This window comes from Pongo abelii, chromosome 2 (genome assembly GCF_028885655.2).
Source record: "Pongo abelii isolate AG06213 chromosome 2, NHGRI_mPonAbe1-v2.0_pri, whole genome shotgun sequence".
Lineage (NCBI taxonomy): Eukaryota > Metazoa > Chordata > Mammalia > Primates > Hominidae > Pongo > Pongo abelii.
In genome coordinates, this window is record NC_085928.1 from 198,186,620 (window position 1) to 198,209,001 (window position 22,382).

The 22,382-nt window shown below is 42.4% G+C and overlaps 1 protein-coding gene across 12 annotated transcripts in view; it reads left to right on the top strand.

The window, feature by feature from the left end:
- Window positions 1–22,382, top strand: part of LPP (LIM domain containing preferred translocation partner in lipoma) — a 741,130-nt gene that overhangs the window by 34,997 nt on the left and 683,751 nt on the right. The window contains exon 2 of one of the 12 annotated variants that reach the window (XM_063722386.1): window positions 21,076–21,194. The exons of the other annotated variants lie outside the window; for them this stretch is intronic. The gene's annotated coding sequence lies outside the window, so the exon portion shown is untranslated. The remainder of the gene's footprint in view (window positions 1–21,075; window positions 21,195–22,382) is intronic. 12 annotated transcript variants of the gene reach the window in all.

Genomic DNA, 22,382 nt, shown 5'->3' on the forward strand with positions numbered 1-22,382 from the left:
TATTGCTTAATACAGGGCTAAGTCATGTGCTGTGGTTTCATTTCCTTTTCTGGGGTTCTGAGGTCACCACCTTTAAGCCACTTATAGGAGACTGAACTTTCCCTTAGCATCAAAATCTAATAGATGATTGTAATTTTTTTGTAGTTGTTCAGTCATTCTACATTTTGTTTATTTTATTTCTATAGTAAATAGATAATAAATAAGCTTCTTCTTATAATTTCTTCTCATTTCTTAGAATTTTGGGCTGTATTTTGTTTTTGTTGAGAGAAAAAATTAGCATTTTCTACCATATCTCTTATGTATTCTGTCTTTATTATTGTTCTTTTGTCTGCTTGGAGTCTGTTCTGTGTGTCTTCTTCAAGTTCCAGCAACGTTTTCTCTTATTTTGGACTGGTTTCTCCATATTTGGGCTATAATTTCTTATGCAGTTTCCCCCCCTTCCCTCCCACAAAGTTTCTAATTGCTTCCTTTTATTTAAACCCCTGTGTTTTTATTATGGTTTCAGATATTTCCAGGCTTTCATGGAGGCATTCTTCTGGAGCTCCTGAGTAACGTCATTATCTGTTAGTCATCATTATTAATATTCAGAAGCAGATATGTTATTAAAATATTATTCACCAATTTTTTAATACTAGGCAGTTTTGTTTGCTCTTTCTTTTTTTCTCTACTGAATATTCATAGACATTCTAGTTTATTTTTTAATTCCTATATATTTAATAGCCACTCTCCTATTCCTCTGAGTAGATGTACTATTTTTAAAATTTAGCCATTTACATGTTGTTGAATAGGAGTTATTGCCAGTTATTTGCTCTTATAAATAATACTCTTTTGAACATTTTTATACATAAAGCCTTTTCATTAAATTATTTTATATGAATTCTTCGTAGGGGAAGAAAACTGGAAAGGCTGTGTCATCATCATCTTTGAGGACATATGCCAGTGACTACAATTGTGCTAGGTTTTAGTGGGGATCACTTGGCATTTCTTACTTAAGATCCTTTTTTTTCCTTTTGGAAAGGAGCAGTAGGAATTGGGAGAGGAGTACCACCTCTGAATCAGCACATTTAGTTTTCTTGGCAGCTTTTGGAAGATAGTATATATTGAGACTTATTGCAAAGTTGGTACTACCTAGTAGTTCACTGAGTATCACCCTCCTTAAAGGAGTCCCCAGGGGTCAGCCAACACTCCATGACTTAGGCCCATGATGCTCTTGTCACCTAAAATCTTTGTATAACAATTATTTGGCGAAGTGTTATTCAGCATGATCATCTCCATCTGGATCATCACTCTTATTCACTGGAATTGTTTCTTGGTGACTTTGGGAAAAACCAGATTCATTCTTAAAACTCAAAGAGGTATTCCCATTGAGAATATGCTACAAGATCTACAACTGCTTCTACACATGGTATATAAGGAAGGGTTTGAGGAATGGCAGGTTGTTAGAATGAATGGACTGCTGGGAAGAAATACATAGTGATGGGAAGCATGATAATGTATCGAAGATGCAGCATCATCGTTTGTCACCGTGCACCATAGTATTACTCTAAAACTTCATCAGGCTAGCAACATTTACTCTATGGTTATGGATGAGATCTGCGTCACATAATTACACAAAAATGGGATCCTCGTCTTTGAAAAGCTTAACAATTCATAGACGAACACTGATCATACTAAAAGAATGTATACCAGTTGCCCTATGGAAAAGACCTAAGCTTAATGACTCACAGTCTAATTATTTTGGTTAGTGGGTGATAATGTATTGGAGGTGATGATGAGACACATACATCCAAAATCTCACAGCTTGGAGAGGATGTGGTCCAACAGTGCTATTTTATTTATCTCTTTATTTGAGACGGGGTCCCACTCTGTCACCCAGGCTGGAATGCACTGGAATGACTGAGGCTCACTGAAGCCTCAACCACTTCGGGCTCAGTTTGTCTTCCCACCTCAGCCTCCTGAGTAGCTGAGACTACAAGCATGTGCCAACATGCCCAGCTAAATTTTGTATTTTTTAATAGTGACAGGGTTTCACCATGTTTCCCAGGCTGGTCTCAAACTCCTGGGCTCAAGTAAGCCTCCTACCTTGGCCTCCCAAAACGCTGGCATTACAGGCATGAATCACCACACTAGGCCCATAAGGAACAGTTTCTGAGATGTGCGAGAGTGATAGGCAGGCCAGGGCCCTTTCTCAGGATGTAACTGGGGCCACGCTGTGGTTTCTGATATTTGAGGAATTTGGAATTCTGATTTATTTTTGCCTAAGACACCTCATTCTCTGGAATACAAATTCCACGTCTATAAAATGATAGGGTTGCATCTGATGGCCTGGGCTTTGTAAACCCTTCTGTTCTGAGTTCCATAACTCTATGATTCTGGGTTCTGTCCCAAGTCCAAGATGATTTGAAAAGAAGAAAAAAAAAAAAGACCTTGCTGAATCAGTACCAGCATCACCTGCTTCAGTCTGGCTGGGAAGTAGGTCAGAACTTGGCAGACATGAGAATGTGGTTGGCTCCAACTGTGAGCTCTGCCAGGGTCCTTTGTAGACACCTGCCTTAGAAAGGGTCTGTGAAAGAGGGGGTTGCTGACACTCAGAGGTGGGGAAGGGTTTATTTTTGGCTGTAGATGCTGCAAGCAAAGAGGGGTGATTAATGAGAGAAGGAGCTGTTGGGGGACAGGGAATGAAAGATTGAAAGAAGGAGAGGAGCAGGCACATATTGGGTGCATAACTTGTGTGGAGAAATGGCCAATATTTTTTTTACTCCTCCCACACACACTGTAACGTAGGTGGTAAGTGTCATTCTGTGGATTTTTTTTTTTTTTTTTTTTTTTTTTTTGAGACGAAGTCTCGCTCTGTCACCCAGGCTGGAGTGCAGTGGCATGATCTTGGCTCACTGTAACCTCTGCCTCCCGGGTTCAAGCAATTCTCCCTGCCTCAGCATCCCGAGTAGCTGGGATTATAGGCATGGACCACCATGCCCGGTCAATTTTTGTATTTTTTAGTAGAGACGGAGTTTCACCGTGTTGGCCAGGCTGGTCTTGAACCCCTGACCTCATGTGATCCGCCCGCCTCGGCCTCCCAGAGTGCTGGGATTACAGGCGTGAGCCACCGTGCCTGGCCCATTCTTTGGATTTTAATTATGAGGAGACTGAGGCTTGGAGATGTTTAGGTACTTGTCCATGGCTAGGCTGCTGGTAAGTGAGGGAGAAGGAGTCAATATGGGGTCTGACTCCACGTCGCCTCTTCTTTTCACGCTCTAACTGTGCCATGCTCTGTTCTAGGCACTGGGGATATAGTGTTGAAGGAGGCAGGCAAAGTCCATGGTCTCATAAGTGCTTGCATTCTAGGAGGCAATACAGACAACAAAGTAAACAGGTGCATATTTCAGAGGGTGACAAGCACTAAGCAACAGAGTATGACAGCAGTAGAAGACAGGAGTGACAGAGTTGCACGTTGTGTTTTGATATCCTAGTCCATAAGATTGTGCACTGAGATGAGCTGATCTGAGGAAACCAACAGCTCTAGAGTAAGATTCTTGAGGTTAGAATTTAGCCCCGGCCATAATGTGAACCAACTGTGTAAGTTGAGCAAGTCACCTCTCCATCATTGTTAAAATGAAGGAAAATAATCCCTGTTCTTCTTATTTCACTAGATGATGAAAGAAGTGAACAAGTTTGATGTAACCATTTTTAAAACCCCAGTTGGGGCCAGGCGTGGTGGCTCACGCCTGTAATCCCAGCACTTTGGGGGCCGAGGCAGGTGGATCACCTGAGGACAAGAGTTCGAGACCAGCCTGGCCAACATGGTGAATCCCCATCTCTACTAAAAATACAAAAATTAGCTGGCTGTGGTATTGCATGCCTGTAATCCCAGCCACTTGAGAGGCTGAGATGTGAGAATCACTTGAACCCGGGAGGCCAAGGTCGCAGTGAGCTGAGATCGTGCCACTGCACTCTAGCCTGGGTGACAGAGCGAGACTTTGTCTCAAAACAGAAACAAAAACATAAACAAAAAACCCAGTTGGTTTTAAAAATACAAGGAGCTGTTTTTAGCTGTTTGGTGAACTTTTAAAGGATACCTTCTTATATTTATTTGCTACGCTTTGTGTGCTTGGAGGAAACAACTGTTTCTTCGGTTATTTCCTTATTCTTAGAATGAAGACCCCCTTTGCCATCTTCAGCAGAGTTTGGATTTGATTTGTGGGCATCAGAGGACCATTAAAGTTGTGGAGCTGAGAGCTGGCCTTTAGGTTTTGCCACTGGAAGTGGGTGAGGATGGAATGGAGGGGCAGCAGCCAGTGGTCAGAGAGATGGCTTGTGTAACTGTGGAAACTGCAATCAAATTCAGTCTGACCCCACAGTTTGATTCAACACAGCAGTTAGGTCAGCCAGTGAGCAAACACTCACTGAAGGTCCACTGTGAGCCAGGTGGTGGCTGAGGAGGGGAGGCATAGGAGACATTGAATCAACTCAGCCGTTGCTACGAGCTCACTGTAGCCGAGTGTTCTGGATGCTGGGGAGTCATGTGCTTCTGGACCTCAAGGAGCATCTTTTCCAGTAGTTAATATCTGTTCTGTTCCCAAAAGCATATAAATCAATATTGAGTTTAGTAGGCAAGTTATCCATGCAGACAGAGAGACGATATTTAAATATGTATAACACTGTATTGAAAGAACTCTAGGTCTGCCAGAGGGGAACTTTAGTTGCTGGATCTTGGGGAGGTTCAAGGGTTCCTAGGCGGGGAGTGGGAAAATTGGGGTGGTGTTAGGACAACTGGGAGCCTCAAAACATAAACTGTTTGGCAATGAGTAAGGGAATATTTAAATATTTTAGCAACCTGTGTTGCTATATCTCTGTGTACTGATGCAAGTAAGTTTATCATGTGGTTATACCACTATCTTATAGCATCTTCAATGTAGTACTTGATGTGCACACAAGGCACAGAGGAGGTAGTGACTGGAAAGGCTTCATGGGGTAGGTGATGCTTGAGTTGGGTTTTGTAAGATGAATAGGAGTTTGGTAAAGAACTTTCTAGGAAGAAGAGAGATCATGGGCAAGAACACCAGTGTGTGAAACAGCACAGGACTTGACTGGACAGTTGAGGGGTTCAGGTCTAAGGGATTTTGTGCTCAGGTAATTGTGAGCACAGTTGTCCCATTAACAGCAGGTAAGAAAGGAGAAAGAGCAGCACATCCATTTCATCTCTCCCACAGGGTAGGGGGAATATCAAGATGAGACCATTTTTATTTTTATTTTAAATAATAGCTGTCACGTGCCAGGTGTTAGGCAGTTAGCAAACATTGTTTCTAATCTGACAGTAACTCCATGAAGTAGGAATTTTCATTCTTCGCTCATTCTACAGGTTAAGAAATCAAGAACTCAGCATATTCAAGTGACTTGCACAAAGTCACACAATGGCAAGAACAGGGTTTGATCTCAGTCTCATCTGCAAAGTCTGAACGTTCCACTTTTCCACTGTGTGGCCTCTCTCTCCTGGGAATTTGTAGTGAGCGACATCCATGAGAAACAGGGCCCTTTTCTTGCCTAGAAATGTAACTTGTGACAAAAACTGGAGGTATCTGTATCCTCTCCTGCAGAACGAGGACAAGAGTTCTTGCTCCAGGCATCGGCAGTGCTCCGGGAAGACGAGGCCTCGGATCTACTGCTTTCCAGCACCTTCAGCAAGACCATTCTTGGGGAGATGTTTCTGTCCTTCTTTCCTTGCTGCCCCTGAGACTTTGACTTGACTTTTTACTCCTGTGAAACAGCCTCCTGATGGTGATAGAAAGAATAGGCTGGCCACATGGACACTTTGTGTTTATGGTATTGTGACAGGGCTTTCTTAGAGTAAATCAATAATATGTTCCTGGTTGAGATTTGGCCTGTCCTATAACTTGACTTTAGGGAGAGAATGTGCTGATTATGCCGAAGATGGCATGTCGGTTTGTGTGTCTTTCGTGTTTATTACTGTATGTGAAAAACTTGGCGTTCTGGTACCTCCCCTCCCTCAACCATTACAACAAGGAAAACAAAATCCACTGAGAGGCGGCATAGCATGGCAATGGAGAACATGGACTATGAGCTAGATTGCCCAGATTCAGTTCCCAGCTCTGTCACTGTCTAGATCTGTGTCTGTGTCTCAGTTTTCTTATCTGTAAAATGGGAATGATGATAATTGTAGCTACTGTACAAGGTTATTGGAAAGGTTAAATGAGTTAATATTTCTAAAGTATGTAAAAAATTGCCTGGCATACAACAAGTGCCATGTAAGTGTTTGTTAAGTGATGACAACAACAGAGTTTTATAAACTTGCCCTGCTTTCCACTGTTCCTTACAGGACATGATATTTGCACAAGTCTGACCTCTGTTGTGTGTGGTGAGGCACTGAAGGGTGACATGTTCACATGTGTGGTGTGGTGGACACTAGTTTTGATGACTGCTTTGCCATAAGAACTTCTTTGGCTATGGAAAATGTGTGGTTGAGAAACAGCAAGTAGAATGTTCTTTTTTTTTTTTTTTTCTGCTAATAGGATAGAGTTTGGGTTAAATGGCATTTGAGCTGAGTTTATCTATTTTTAAGTTTTTCCTGGAGTTACACTGTGCAACCTATGCATCAGCAGTTTTATCTGGCTAGATTAGTCAGTGGATAGTTTTTAATTTGACTTAAAAAATTGGGGGTCACATAAAGGGAACCAGCAAAAGATTTGGATTCTGATGAACAAGGTTTAAGGTTCAGCTCTGCCACTGACATGTTGTGTTACATGGGCAAGTCCCCACTCACCATCTTTGGTCCTTTATGTACTCTTCTGGTTCTCATTGTTTCTTCCCTGATAAAATCAGGGTGCTGAATGGTCAGATGAGCTCACTATTCTCTGTTGGTGAGTGGCCCTCATTCCTGGTCAGTTAGCCATGCGCTATTGTGGGAAGATTTTTTATGAAGTATATTGATGGTGAATTTAGACAGTAAAAGAATCCAATTGATCATCTTAATTTTTTCCTCTTACTTAGTAATTGTGCCAATAAGAGGTCCTCATTTTAGCTTTACACCTTTTCTAATTTCCAAGATATTTCTGTGTATCACCAGAAAGCAGAATGGATCCAAATAGTTATTACCACTGAGCTCTTAGAAGTTGTTTGGGCTGGAGAAATGTTTTCATTATTAGGACACTTTCTGGGTCCCCTCTCTAGAGAGGCCACTGAGCCTCAACCATACCATCTTCCAGGCTCACTCCGTCCTGCCCAATCTTTTTACATCTCTGTAGGCAAGCTCTATCCAGTTCTACAAACCTCAGTGCGATGACTCAGGGAAAACCTAGTTTCTTTTTCCTAGGAAAATCAGGTTGACCACAACTTCTGTACTTCTTGAGGGAAGAAGGGAAGTATAATGATGTTGGAAGTCAAAATATTGACATTAAGATAGTCAAGTGGAGTTTTATTATGTATGTATGCATGTAGGCATGATTGAAATTTATATTACAAGCTCATATGACATACATTTATAATAGAGAGGTACCTGTGGATTCTACCTTACTTTTGTTAGTGTTTTCACTGTTTCATGTGAGTTTTACAATGAGCCTATGAGATTTGCAGACTTAAGAGTTATATACCCATCTATGGTAGAAAACACAGGTTCATTCAGAGGAGTAAAGTGGCTTGCTTGAGATCTGTGTGAGTGGTAGTCTTCTGACTAGTGTTTCACAGAGTTGTTTTGACCTAAGAAAATTAGAGGCTGGGCCAGACATGGTGGCTTACGCCTGTAATCCCAGCACTTTGGAAGGCCGAGGCAGGCGGATCACCTGAGATCAGGAGTTCAAGACCAGCCTGGCCAACGTGATGAAACCTCGTCTCTACTAAAAATACAAAAATTAGCTGGGGATGGTGGCTTGTGGCTATAATCCCAGCTACTCAGGAGGCTTAGGCAGGAGAATTGCTTGAACCTGGGAGGTGGAGGTTGCAATAAGCTGAGATTGCAACATTGCACTCCAGCCTGGGCAACAAGAGCGAGACTCTGTCAAAGAAAAGAAAGAAAAAAGACAGAGGCTGACAAAATTTGTGATTTTTGAAGCAACAGAGGAAATTTAGAAGGAATGAAACTTACACCATTAATATTAAGTTATACCAAGGCTCTACTCATAATATAACCCAAGACTAGAAACTTAAAGTACTGTATAGTTGATAAAGAGAACGAAGCCATAGAGAGTTTACTGAATTTCTCAATGAAGTGGCAAGCATCTATCCATCCTTCCATTCATTTTGTCATATTATTAGAAAAAAATACACAGCATGCCAGCTACCATGTTGAGCCTTGATTCATCAAAGTTAAATTAGAATGACATATGGCAGTTTAGCATTTAAAATGTGGCTAGTTCGAACTGAGATGTGCCGTTAAGTATAACACACCAGATTTCAAAGGCTTAGTATAAAAAGTAATGTAAAATATCTTATTAATAAATTATATGATGTCCATTACTTCTTGGAATGATAATATTTTGGATATATTGGGTTAAATTAAAATGAATTTCTCCTATGATTTCTTGCTTTTTAAAAATGTGGCTGCAGGAAATTAGCAATTTCATATGTGGCTTGCATCTTATTCCTTTTGGACAGCACTATTCTAGTTTGTGTCTAGTAGAGGAAGTAAGATTTATACGGACATGCTTTTCTGAAAGCATGCCATCTTGCTTCATTACTCCTCTGCCTTTATATTTGTCTCTACTGCTTCACCTTCTTTTGGCTTCTTAACCCATTCTGGTCTGATGGAAGTTGTTCTTGTCCGGGTCTAGGGGGCTCAGATGTATTCGTTTTTAGCAGTGCTCTTATTTGGCATTGGTGGTGCTGTTTGTGTTGACCACTCCCACTGTCTTTGGATGTTTTGTTATTCCTTTACCTCCCTAGCCTCTCCTCGGGGTTTCTTTGCAGGCTCTTGCTCTCTCTTGTATCCCATAAATACAAGCATTGCAGAGCTTTGTCTCATGACTGCTAGGTGTTTATCTCCAGTTGGGAACTCCTGAACTTCAGGCCCACACTCCTGCATGCCTTTTGGACACTCCAGTTGGAAATCCCAAAGTTGCATGGGGCTCACCGTGTCTTTCGGCATTGTTAGCTTGGTTAGTGACATCGCCCAATCCTGGAAACTGGGACTCATTCCGGATGGCTCCTCTCTGTCCCTCACTCTTGCCTCTGACTGTCCTCAGTCTTACAGAGTCAACCACGGTAACACGTCCTGCCCACTTCCCTCCTCCCTCTACCTTTGGAGCCTGTCCTCCATTCAGGCCCTCAGCATCTCTCTCCTGGAGTGCTTCAGCAGTCTCAGCTGGCCTTCTTTTTCTATTCTTACCCTCATCCATCCTATTCTCTCTTTTCTTCCTGAGTGATATTCCAAAAATGCAAATCTGTTCATGCTATGTCCCTGTTTTTAAAATCCTTCAATGCTTTCCTCATTCAGGGCAAATTAAGAATCCTTTGCATGAATTAAGGGACAGGAATGGAAAGAGGCAGGAAGTGATTTGACCCCTTCCTCTTTCTGTCCTCTTCTCACTAATCTCCAAGATGATCTTGTGCTCTAGGAATATACCTGGGATTCTCTGTAGCTCCCGTGACCTCACACACAGTGTTCCCTTGTCTGAAACAAGGGAACTGCCCGCTCTATCAGTCCTTTCAAGATTTTGCTCTGATACCACCTCTGCCTGGAATACTCCTCTGACCGCTATTGTCTCTGCTTCTTCCGTTTTAGGCCATTTGTTGAACTGGGCTGCATTTCCTTGAGGGCAAGGGTAATTCTTTTCATTTCTGTGTCTTCAAGTTAAAAATAGGTGTGCAAGTGATATTTGTTGAGCAAATAAATGCCGAATAATAAATTGTATAGATAAGACATTGTGGGAGTTGAGATAAAAATTCTAGCCAGGTAGGGATAGGAGCATGGAGGGTTCAAGGAATGGTGACATTTAAGATTGGCCTTCAATTCTGGTAGTATTGGGTGGGACAGTACAGAGGAGACCCCTATGGTCATGGTTATTGTGCCATGTTCTGCAGGACTGAAGGATATTGAATAGGCCCGTTCCCTGCTCAATACCATCAGCACCAGAGTAGAATAAGGATGGGAATCTCAGGAGTCCGTTTGGGCTAGTGTCTGTCATTTGCTCCTGAGCTGGGTTATATAACTCAGCAGAGCTTTATTTCCCCAGTACACAGCTGGCATGGCAGGCAGGCACTCCGATCCTTGCTTGTGAGCTGCCTTGGAGGAAGCGAGTGCAGAATGGTTGCCTGCGTTTTCATCTTTACTTCTCCTTCACAGCCGCCTTTCTGTATAGCATAGAGGTGACCTCAGCACCAGAGACAGGAAAGAACACAATGAGTCATCTCAGGCCCTAATGAGGTGCATGAGGGACCCTACTTAAGAGTGAGGGTCAGGTGAGGTCTTACTATGCCTGGGGTGAGTTTTGCCTTGGGGCTCCAGGCGGCACTGGAGCAGAGCTGAGCTAATTTTACCCACAGGAGCTGACTGTGCTGAAGGGCAGGGCTTATGACATTGGCCTTATCATCCTGTGATACCCAGAAAGCTCCCAAGGTGCAACCCTGTTATGTCTGGGCTGTTTTCCCCCCTTCTAGTTAAATACATTTTTCCATTAGGCGTGCATATCGAAAAGCAGGATGCTGAGGTGCAAAGAGCTTTGGATTCGGGTGGAAGGCCACGGAGTTGGATTTGGATCTCACCCCTACCTTTGACCTTGCACAAGTTACATAATTCGAGTCTCAGTTTCCTCATTTGTAAAACCTCATTCGTATACCTGTGTCCTAAGATTGCTTCTAGGTTTACACACTTGGTGAAACGTAGCAAGCGATTGCTATGTGCTAGGCACTGTTCTAGCTGCTTTATTCATATTGTTTCACTTAATCCTCTAAAGAAACCTATGAGGATGGTGTTATTGTTAGCCCTGTTTATAAATGGGGAAACAAATGCACAAGGAGCTTAGATAAGTTGCCCCAGGCCACCAGCCAGTGACAGAGCTGAATTCAGGCCAGGGGCTCCAGGGACCACACTCCTAAACACTATACCTTATCGTTTTGAAATGATAGAAGCTTTCCTTGCTATATAGCACAGGCTTAATGTTTTCTAACTACCTGCTATGTATAAGGGCCTGGGCTTGATGCTGGGTAAGAGAGCAGCATAGCTGTTGTGCTGTTCTGAAGACTTGAATCACATTTGCAGATGGAAGCCCTGGGTCAGCTGAAGGGTACGGTGGATAGACTTTGGTATCTGACATTGTAGGCACTGGGTGGAGTGCTCCTCACACGACCTCTCATCTCATCCTCATACCTTCTTCAATAGTCAGGCATCAGCATGCCCATCTTACAGATGAGGTAATAGAGAGGTAGCATCACCTTTTCACATTTACTCGGTAGATAGAGCGACTGGGGCTGTTGGGTCCCATGTTTATGTTGATTCATTTGCATTCCCCATGAACTGTGCAGTGTCTCAGAGCTATTATTGTTGCAGAACTCACCCCTGCCCTTCTGCCCACCACTGACAACCCTAGAGAAACTGGTGTCCATGAAAAACATGGGTCACCAGGTGAGAAAGTCACATCTGCATGGTCAGAGCAGGCACCAGGTGAAGGTAAAAGAAAGGGCTGGGCTTTGTTCCAATTGTTTATTACTGTGTGGCAAATTACCCCCAAACTCAGTGGTATACAACAGTCATTTACTATGCTCATGGATTATGTGGATCAGGAACTTGGACAGAGCAAAGGGGGAATGACGCTTCTGTGCTCCACAATGCCTGGGACCTCAGCTGGAAGACTCGAAGGCTGGGTGCTAGAGGTATATGGTTGCTCACTCACTCACATGACATCTGAGACGTTAACCAGGCCTGTTGGTCAGAATATCTACATGTGGTCTTTCCATGTGGCGTGGACTTCCTCACAGCCTGGTGGCTGCTTCCAAAGGGCAAGCCTTGAGAGGAAGGGAGAGAGGGAGAAAGACAGAGAGCGAGTGAGCACTAGCAGGTGCAGGAAGAAGCTGTAGATGCATCATCTCGCCATACTTTATTGGTTGGAGTAGTCCCCAACTCGCTTAAATTCAAGGGGGGAGGCAATAGACTTTACATCTTGGTGGGGTGGCCAAGTTCTGGAAGAGCATGTGGGATGGAAAATTTGCTGGAGCCATTGTTGGAAAATAAAACGGAGGCTCCTTTTGGCCAAAAAGGAGGAACAGACATCTCTGTGGAGCTGCACAGAGGTAGAGCCACCAGGTGTGCAGCAGATGCACCTGTATGGTGCTGAGTATTCACTGGCAAGTCAGGAAAACAAAGGTAAAGCCAGGAATCCTCAGGAAAGGATCAGTAGTTACGCTACAACCATGCTTCATTGTATATGAATTAGCGTTTATATTGTCCATAAACTAGTTTGTGTAACTCTGATTTGCTGATTACATCTACTGCTTATGTAACCTTGGAGTTCTAGGTCTATTTGGATTTTTTTTTTTTTTCTGTGAGATGGGGTTTTGCTGTTGCTTAGGCTGGAGTTCAACAGTGTGATCTCGGCTCACCGCAACCTCCCCCTCCCAAGTTGAAGACATTCTCCTGCCTCAGCCTCCTGAGTAGCTGGGACTATAGGTACACACCACCATGCCCAGCTAATTTTTGTATTTTTGGTAGAGACGGGGTTTCACCATGTTGGCCAGGCTGGTCTCGAACTCCTGACCTCAGGTGATCCACCCGCCTTGGCCTCCCAAAGTGCTAGGATTACAGGCGTGAGCCACCACGCCTGGCCCTATTTGGCTTCTTATACTAAAGTGAGATTTTTTTGTTCCTTCACAGAGGCAAGGGAGAAGCTTTTAGATATAGACAGACATAGGTCTTAGCCAAATAAATAAATAGAAGAATGAGTGATCAGTTAATATATCTATTTTTTTCCCTCCTGCATCTAACAAAGTTCAGGAAAGACATTCTGCATAATTTAACAGGAAAGAGATGCTAAAAAATTATTGAAAAGATTGATGTGGGATGCAGACTACATCTGGAGCTACTGGGTTTAAGAATTTTTTTTAATTTTATTTTTTCTGAGACGGGGTTTCACTCTTGTTGCCCAGGCTGGAGTGCAATGGTGCGATCTCGGCTCACCGCAACGTCTGCCTCCCAGGTTCCAGAGATTCTCCTGTCTCAGCCTCCTGAGTAGCTGAGGTTACAGGCGCATGCCATCATGCCCCACTAATTTTTGTATTTTTAGTAGAGACGGGGTTTCATCATATTGGTCAGGTTGGTTAGCCACAATCCAGGGATAAGGAAGATGTGATTAGGAAGCCACTGCTGAGGCCTCAGAAACTTCTCTCAACATCTTAATAGTTTGTGATGGGGCACTGGATTGGCATATGGAGTGTCCTTTTGCCCTTCATGATTTCCTGGTATTGCTTGCCAGTAGAAATAGTAGCAGGAAGATTCAGCTTCACTTCCACCTTCCAGATCTCACACAAGGAAATCTTACTGGCGGAACCTAATTTACTAGCTTTGAGGAAGTATGGGGAATGTAATTTTTAAGTCGGCTTCTGTGATGCAGAAAGGCACCCTAGCTGGTGGAAACAGGCTCTGATTGAGCCAGCCAAGAGAATATATCTACCCCCAACTTATCCATTTAAAATCCTCAGGAGTTATTATTCTGAAATACTTAATATTTATAATTAATTATAACACTGTAATATAATTACACTATGAAATTATGTTTAATATTTGTTTATTTATGTAAAATATATAAACTTAATATAATTAATACCCTGAAAAAACAGGCCAGTTGCCCACTTTCAGTTTCTGAACTGAGTTCTTATTTTTGACGACAGCGGTTGATTTGCAATTTTCCAGTTCAGTTTAATCTCCTCCTGGGAGTCATACCCTAGGACAGTTGTCTTGTTTGCAAAATATGTTCACAAATGTTTATTAAACACTTACTATGGACCTGTCCCTGAGCTGGATTTGGCAATGTGGGGAGAGAGAAGTCAAGGATTCTTCCATTGGGAGCCAATACTGGGAAGGAGAATAAATCAGGCGCACAGTTAGAACAGGGCAAGGAAGATGTTGATCAATGCCCTAAATAGCAGGCTCAGCAAATCCAGGGAAGAGAGATTATTCTGACTGGGCTGAGAAGCAGAGAGTTTTACATAGTCTGTGATCCGGTGATTCTCTTTTGGGGGTAGTACCATCTCATTATGGGGCATTTAAAAATGTGACGGATGCCGGGCATGATGGCTCATGCCTGTAATCCCAGCACTTTGGGTGGCTAAGGCGGGCGGATCACTTGAGGTCAGGAGTTTGAGACCAGCCTGGCTAACATGGCAAAACCCCATCTCTACTAAAAATACAAAAATTAGCCAGGAGTGGTGGCGCATGCCTGTAATCCCAGCTATTCGGGAGGCTGAGGCAGGAGAGTGGCCTGAACCCAAGAACTGGAAGTTGCAGTGAGGTGAGATCATACCACTGCACTCCAGCCTGGGTGACAGAGTGAGATTCCATCTCAATAAGATGAAATAACAGCATAATGGGGTGTTTTCTGTTGTCCCAATGACTGGAGGTCAGGCTGCCATTGGCATGTAGTGGTTGGGGCCAGGGAAGTTAGACGTCCTTTAATACATGAAGACACCACAGATAAATAACTGTCTTTCTCCAAAGGGTCATCTCATTCCTGTTGAAGACTACGAGTGTGCTTGATGATGTGTAGGACGTGGATATTTAGTGTTGGGAGTGGAAGGATAGCAGGTCAAGCAGAGGGGACAAGGTGAGCCAAGAGTTGTTTGAATAAAGCAAAGAATGTATGTTGAGTGGCAATGGGAGAAAGTTTATGGTGGCAACAGAAGGTTCGGTCCTGGTTATGGAGAAACTAGAGCTATTAGATAAAGCACTTGGACTTCCCCTGTTGCCACTGGGAAGCCATTTAAGATATTGGAGCAGGTCCTTGAGAGCAGAAACATAGCCTTGTCTTGGCACCATGCACCATGTAAACATCCGTAATGCTTTTTGAATGAAGGAATGCCTCAAACTGTAGTTTACAGGAGTTAGACTAGTGGGTACCTGAGTTTTGCCAGATTTAGGATCCTGTGGTTCTGGGAGGGCTCTGGCAGCCAGCATTTGGACTTTTAGAGAATACATGGAAAGGGCGCAGTGGCCTGCCACACAGATACTGTCTCCACATTGTGGTCAGGCAGCAGCTGTACTTGCTGACACCGAAGAGAGATGTGAAAGAGAGATTCTTGCATGGACTCCTGTGTGAGGCCCATAAGCCGTGAGGCATGTAGGGAGCAGACTGTGTCGTCTGCATCAATGCTCTTGCTTCTTGAGCTTTTAAAAAATTGCCCATAAGCCATGAGGCATGTAGGGAGCAGACTGTGTCATCTGCATCAATGCTCTTGCGTCTTGAGCTTTTAAAAAATTGCCATTCAAACCAGCAATTTGCTGACAAGGTTCACGCGCTTTGACCACGACTGCAGTTGATCCTGGGGAGTGGCTTGCTTGTCTGCCTAGGGATGGCAGCCGCGTGCGTTCCCTGTGCTGTCCTGCAGGGCCGCGGTGGCTTTCTGATGTTCAGGTTGGTCCCTTTTCCTTCTTTTTGGATGGGCTTTCGAGGTTGGGAGGGGAAGCTCAGGGAAGGAACTGACTAAACATATGTGAGATGTTTCCTTGTTCGCTGCTCATGAAGGTTTCATTTCTGAAGTCTTTCCTTGGGAGGGAAAAGGTTGTGTGGATGTATGAGGTGACTCTGGAACCCTCATTTTATGGATGAAGAAACTGTGATTCACAGAGGGAGAGTGATTTGTCCAGTGTTATGTGGTGAGCTGGCTGTGGAGCCAGACCTCCTGTACCTTTTATTGCAGGGTTTATTTTATATATATTTGCTGGCAAAAAGAAGGAAAGAAAAACAATTTATATATTTTTATTTATAATAAAAATATTTATTAAAATATTTATTATAATTATATGATAATTAAATTATAATAAAATATTTATTTATAATAAAAATATAAAATGTATATCATATTATAATTATATATAATTATATTGTAATTAAATTGTATATAATTTTATATATTATATTATATATAATTATATTGTAATTAAATTATATATAATTTTATATATTATAATTAAATTACATATAATTTTATATATTATAATTAAAGTATATATAATTTTATATATTATAATTAAAGTATATCTAATTTTATATATTATAATTAAAGTATATCTAATTTTATATATTATAATTAAATTACATATAATTTTATATATTATAATTACATTATATATAATTTTATATATTATAATTAAATTATAGTACAGCATATTATAATACAATATATTTTCTATTAATATAGTATAGTAAAATATATAATATATAATATAATTTCATTATAATAAAATATAATAAAAATATTAAAAATGTATTTTATATTTACATATATTTAAATATATACGTATAAAATATACGTATATATTTAAATATATATACATATCAAATATTATATATATGTTTTCTCTTTTTTGTGGAGACAAGATCTCGCTATGTTGCCCAGGCTGGTCTCGAACTCCTGGGCTCAAGCAATCCTTCTGCCTTGGCCTCCCAAAGTGCTGGGATTACAGGCATGAGCCCCTGGCCTTATAGCAGGGTTTCAATTACACCCACTTTGGGGGAAGAGAGAGCGGTGTGCGCAGGCTTTGGTGCCAAAGGCTTGCACATGGTTACTGGCTCAGCCACTTACTATAAAATTTGTAAAATAGGCACCATGAACACATCTGATATTAAGCATTTAAAAAGAGGAGATGTGTGAAAAGTTTTGTTGACTACAAAGAGCTACAGACATCTTCCTTTTTATCTTGATGTGGATGTTCATGCACTGGGAATTGGTGGGGCCATCTTTAGAGACGGGGTGGGCCAGTGAAGACACTACTGACCATACCCCAATCACAAAACACTCCCAAGGGGCTCACTTCCCCACTGTGCAGTAAAGAGATTTTGCGCTCAGATTTGGAGGCACAGCACAAGGCGGGGAAAGCATGAGCAAAGTTTTGAGTCCTGTGGAATTGAGGGTGCACGCTTGCCTGGGGCCAGGGGTTCTTGTAGCAATATAAAGGGAGATGTGGCTAAAAACATAGATTGGGCTCATCCTGGAGGCCTTGAGGCTGGCCTGAGGGTGAGTGGATGCTATCGTTTGTGTTGTTTAGAACACTGGTGAGGAGTCAACTGGGAAAATCTCAATGAAATGCGTCTTTAGGATGTGCCGGGAATCTTGGCAGTAACTCAGGAGGGCAACAGGGAATCTTGCAATTGGAGTAGGGGGGGTGATTCTCAAGTTTTGGACACATTCGAAGTAACTTTTTGCAGTGCTTCAACTTTTTACTTGAGTTTATAATAACAATGACAATATTTTTTATAGTTGTAGAGCTATAGGAAATATTTTTACACCTGTTGGCTTCATTGTTCATACAATATCATAGTGAGAGGGAAGGTAGGATTGTTCTTGTTCCTGTTTTATAGACAAGGAAATTGAGGCTCAGAGAGCAGATGGGATTTCTCTGGCCACTTGGCTGGTTGGTGTGGAAGTCAGGAGTGAGGATGCCAAGCTTCACACTTCTTCGTGTGCCAATGACCTGGAGGAGTGTTTTTCTCAAAACTCACATTTCTTTATCCTCCACAGTCTTGGGTGTCACTCTTGGAAGTGTAAGATGGTCATGAGTTTCAAAGATTTCAGAGATAAGCTGTTAAGATTTTCAAAGATGAATTATAGAGAATTTGGGACATAAAATGTGTTTCTTCCAGTAACTCTTGCTTGCTGTCATGTTGTTGGTTCAAATTGAACATGTTGATAAGTGCCAGGGAGGAAAGAAACGAGTTCCTGCTACTTATTGGGCACCTTTTTTGCCCTGAACTCAGTACTGCCTGCTTTTCCATTTGGGGATTTAGAAACATTTATGGATGGAGTGATTGTAATATTGTGCAATTCTGTCAACTAGTTTATTAGCTAATTCTCATAAAAGCCTTAGTAGGTAGATAAACAATATTATTTTCCATTTTACAGATGAGAAAACTGAGGTTTAGAGAGATGAAATAACTTGCTTATAACTTGCTTGAGAGAACACAGATCCTAAATAGATTATAATCTTTTTTTTTTTCTTTTGGCAGAGTCTTGCTCTGTCACCCAGGCTGGAGTGCAATGGTGCAATCTTGGCTCACTGCAACCTCCGCATCGTTCAAGCGATTCTCCCGCTTCAGCCTCCCAGGTAGCTGGGATTACAGGTGTGCACCACCACGCCTGGCTAATTTTTGTATTTTTAGTAGAGACAGGGTTTCACTATGTTGGCCAGGCTGGTCTTGAACTCCTGACCTCAAGTGAACCACCCGCCTCGGCCTCCCAAAATGCTGGGATTACAGGCCTGAGCCACTGCACCTGGCTGTAAGTAGAGTATAATCTAAGTTTTCTAATTTGAAACTTCTTTCTTCCTTGCTGCACCCCATCTACACCATGTATTGCCTGTCCCACTGGCGAAAATGCAGAGCTGCTTGCTAAGGAGGTATATGTCAGATCTTGGAATTTACTGGAATCAGACCTGGAAGGTACTGTGAAGAGCTCAGAAGGCTGGTGGTTTTCAAGCTGTGCTCTTCTGAGCCTGAGAGACTCCAGGAGTCATCTTGAGGGATATAGCATGGAGGGAGGTGAAAAGTGGTGGGAAGTGGAGGAAGGAAGGGGACCGCTAGAGCCAACCTGAGCCGCTCTGCTTTTCCCTACTTTGTAAGCTAAGCATCGTCAAAGCATCCATTTAAAGGAAAAGTTCTGCGGCTACATATAAACGTTAAAAAACCACTGTGTCTACCCTTCCTTTTGCTAACACTGAGAGGCAGAGTGGTTCAGCACAAGGAGACACAAAGTGGCTTAGCACGAGCCACGAGATGTGATGGGTCTGAGACCTCTCAGCCTAGAGCTCCCTTACCCCTGGGCCACTTTGTTAGACACACCTCCTTTAATTCAAATCCCCATTTCAGTGGGACATGGCTTTTTCGTTTTTTCAAGGAAATGTTTAATCTGTCCAGCTACCTGTGAAGATCTTGGCTCTTGGCCCACCTGCTGGAGGTTCAAGGTCCAGCAACCATGGAGTAGCTGCAGGACCTTCAGGATGTCCCGAGCACAAGGTCTTTGACCTGCATTTTGCAACCTGGTTGTGTCTCCCCTTTGGACTCTGGGAACCTTGCTGAGATTGGTACAATATCTGTGGTAAAAAGGTTTGAAATTATAGCCAGTATTGTGTTAGCTTCCTGGTCCAACCTTCACAGACATTGTCTGACTAAATATATATAACTCTTGAGTGTTCACTGTGTACACCGGCTCACAAGAAAGGCAAAGTTCCTGATCCCAAGGATCTAATGGAGAGACAGAAACAAATATAAACTTTTGTCAACTATTTCAGAGACAGTTATTTTTGTTATACAGGATTGTTACGCATGCTAGTTATGTGAAGAGGATTTCATCTCTTAGAAATGAGACGGGGAGAATCTGGGCGATGAGAAAGAAGACAAAAACTGGGGAGTACAGTCTAGAATTGCAAGGGGTTGAGTTTGCAATGTGAAGCAGTTAGTTTTGGCCTGTTGCACTTACTATTTCTGAGATTTGAGCATCTGACTTATCCTTTAAGCTTCTGTTTTCTCATTTGTAATATGGGAGTGAGAGTGCCTAGTTCACAGGGTCATTGCTGGGGTTAAATGAGATAATGTATGTAACCTGCTTAGTATAATACCTAGCACAAAGTAAACACTCATTAAATTTTAGTTGTTATTGTTGTTATTATTTGACAGTGAGGAGTCAAAAGAGCCTATTTTCTTAACCTCATCAATGGTGTAATCAGAGCTTTGCATCTCAAAATAAAGGAACACTCTGCTTTTATTATTTATTTATTTATTTTTCACTCTGCTTTTAGACATAGAATTCAATTGCCTTAGCCTACAACAAACTGGCTTCAGTCTACCTTTCTGAGTTAACTTCTGCTTATTTCTATCCGTCTGCTCACTTCTCTCACTAGCAACCTACACGTTTTCTTTTTCTTTTTTTTTTCTTTTCTTTTTTGTTTTTTCTTGAGGTGGAGTCTCGCCCTGTTGCCCAGGCTTGAGTGCACTAGCATAATCTTAGCTGACTGCAACCTCCTCCTGCCAGGTTCGAGCAATTCTCCTGCTTCAGCCTCCCGAGTAGCTGGGATTACAGGCACACACCACCACGCCTGGTTAGTTTTTGTATTTTTAGTAGAGATGGGGTTTCACCATGTTGGCCACGCTGGTCTTGAACTCCTGACCTCAGGCGATCCACCTGCCTCGGCCTCTCAAAGTGCTGGGATTACAGGTGTGAGTCACCGTGCCCCACCCACATTTTCTAAGCTTGATTTTAACTTGCTGGTGTTTGTCATATCTTCTCAGTCATTGCTGGGGTTAAAATCTTTTCTTCTTCTTCTTTTTCTCTTCTTTCTTTTTTTTTTTTTTTTTTTTTTTTTTTTTTTAAAGATGGGAATCTCACTATGTTTCCCAGGCTGGTCTTGAAGTCCTGGGCTCAAGAATACTGCCTTGGCCTCCTGAGTAGCTGGGACCGTAGGCATATGCCACTGTGTCTGGCTTAAATATTTCCTTCTGCCTGGAATGCCCTTTGCTCCTTCATCTGTGCCCCCCTGCCCCTTCCTCTTTTAATTCCTAGCCCAAAAGTCTAATCCACCCATTGGGAGGGATTCTGCAGAACTCACAGAGTTTACAACATCTTGTCCTTCAATTGCAGTCAGTCTCTGTCTTGAACTGGATTTGTGAGCTCCTTGAAGTTGTTTGTATCTCACAGCTCTTTGCTGTAACATCCCTGGGGATTCAAGCATACACACATAGTAGATGCTCACACATCTATGCAATACATTACTTTAGTGCCTTTCTCAAATGATCAGCAAAGGAAGCAAATGATAAAATGCAAACCAGAAAACAGCCCTCACTGGGCTCTGTGCTTGTCAGCCTTGGGAATGGATTTCTGGCGAAGATCCGGCCCCTCTACAAATGACAGAGATGACTTGGCTCTTTTCAGGAATTGAAGAGAATCCTGACAAGTGGCATATTGGGAAAGGCCTGAAGGAAGCCAGACCAGCTTGCTCTCAGAGCTCCTTGGGTCCCCTGCGGCCCCCAGGTGATCTTCAGCAAGACCTGGTATGTAAATGAGCCTCATCTGCTGGCTCAGCCTGCTGCCCACTGCTAGGGATGCTAGAATTCCAGGGTAAGCTTCTGTGAGCTGGGCTGGGAGGTTTAGTGGGTTGGAGATTACTAGCTTTTTGGTATCTGCAGCTTGAAATACCTTGTGCCCTTGATTAATTCATGCTTGGGAGCATCCTCAGTGCTCTCTGGAAAATAGCTCCTTACTGTATGTTTATTTCCCCACGGGCTTATTTCAGAGAGACTGGAGCCTGTGTTTCTAACAGCTTCTCCAAGGAAAACATCGCAGGCCACGTTTCCGGAACTGAGAATCTCAGGGGGTCTTTGAAACGTCCATCTCTATTACCTCCTTTTGGCCCAGCATTTGCTTTTCGCTGAAAAGGGAGATTTTCTCTTGAGCCTTCCTGTAGACATATGTGACTTGGAGTTTGAAAATCTGACAGCTGCTGCTGAGCTTTGAAGTGCAAGAGTGAGCAGCATATAGACATAACCCCATAGAACATCAAATCATTTTCCTTTAATTCCCAGAGCCTTAATGTTTCTTTGTCTTGCGAATGACCTCACTGCTTTTTGTATTTGTAATGGAATGCACAGTCATTTGTAAGTAATCACACAATAATCCCTTACACTTTTATAATGCCTTACCCTTTTCCATAGGGCTTTCACTCTCATTATCTCATATGATCCTTATAACTGCTGAGATATAAGCAGAGTGCCTATTTTAATCTCCAATTTTCAGGTGTAGAAACTGAGGTTTAGAATAAAGTTAGCCAGAATTAAAACAGTTAGAATGTAGCAGAATTGGAACGGGAGTCTACAGAATTGGAACTCCCAATTCTGGAGTTTCTTTTGCTGCTTATTGCTGGTGTGACCTTGGTTTCTTTTGCTACTTATTGCTGGTGTGACCTTGGGAATATACTTAACCTCTCTGAACCTCAGTTTTCCTATCACTAAATTGGGTATAATACTACCTCCTGTGACAGTTGTTGGAAGGGATTCAATGAGATTGGGAAATCATTTAATAAAAGGTAAAACATGCTAATAATGGGAGGCATCATTGTGCTTACTACATGGGCCTTGAAGGCAAACAGTGCCATCAGAACTGTGAAAGAAAATAACATTTTTTCTCTCTTTTTAGAAAGACACAGGTTTAGAATGGTGCTGTCAGGGATCACAAGCTCCCAG